Source organism: Mycetomoellerius zeteki, unplaced genomic scaffold (assembly GCF_001594055.1).
Source record: "Mycetomoellerius zeteki isolate Tzet28-1 unplaced genomic scaffold, Tzet1.0 C4330306, whole genome shotgun sequence".
Classification (NCBI taxonomy): Eukaryota; Metazoa; Arthropoda; class Insecta; order Hymenoptera; family Formicidae; genus Mycetomoellerius; species Mycetomoellerius zeteki.
Window position 1 is genome coordinate 1 of NW_017255567.1, and position 808 is coordinate 808.

At 33.4% G+C, this 808-nt stretch overlaps 1 long non-coding RNA gene across 1 annotated transcript; it reads right to left on the reverse strand.

The window, feature by feature from the left end:
* Positions 1 to 63: 63 nt before the first annotated feature.
* Positions 64 to 516, reverse strand: LOC108721139 (uncharacterized). The gene is made up of 3 exons (XR_001936556.1): positions 422 to 516; positions 227 to 309; positions 64 to 143 (listed from the first exon to the last, which is right to left on the reverse strand). It is a non-coding gene; the product is annotated as an uncharacterized lncRNA (long non-coding RNA).
* Positions 517 to 808: the final 292 nt, after the last annotated feature.

Consider the following 808-nt stretch of genomic DNA (forward strand, 5'->3'; position numbering starts at 1 on the left):
ATATGGAACAATTAGCCATTCTCGTGTAGGATAGGCTGCATCTCCTAGTATATGATACTTATTGCCTTCACATATTCCTGGTAACGCCTCATATACATCTGACAATTTCAGAACACGTGCGTCGTGAATCTTTGACGGAATTCCTGAAAATACATCGACAAATCTCTTACGGGCATCGCATATACCCTGTAACGTCATTGAAGGGATGTCATGCCTATTCACGTACGTCGATTTAATTTTGTGTGCTGGTGTCCGCACTTTAATAAATGTGCCATCAATGCAGCCAAGCACTTTAGGAAAACCAGCAATCTAGATTTATTCATTATATATATATAGATAATATATAAATAACTCACTATATAAATTCTCTTAAATGTATTTACGATAATCCATTAATGCAATAAAATCTGATGTTAAGTACTTCAAAGAATTCGTTTGTAGTAGTTTCTTTATCCGAAAATTTGATAACGTTGCTAGCTATATCACATAAGAAATCTGTAACTCTATTATTTTGTCGGTAAGTTGTAGCAGGACACACTCCAAATCTCTGTGCAACATCTCTCAGGCACACTTTATTTCCAGCAAATCTACACATATTTTCAAATCGATTTTAATATTTGTTATATGAGTGGCAATTGAATAACTATATATACAAAATAATGCATCAAACTTACCACAAAAATGACAAAATGTGTACTTCAGCAGACGTAGGTTTAATACCTCCGTGACTTTGATCACTACAATAGAATGCTGAATTTTCAAACATATCTACAATTTTATATGCTGTTGTTCGAGAAATTCGAAAATT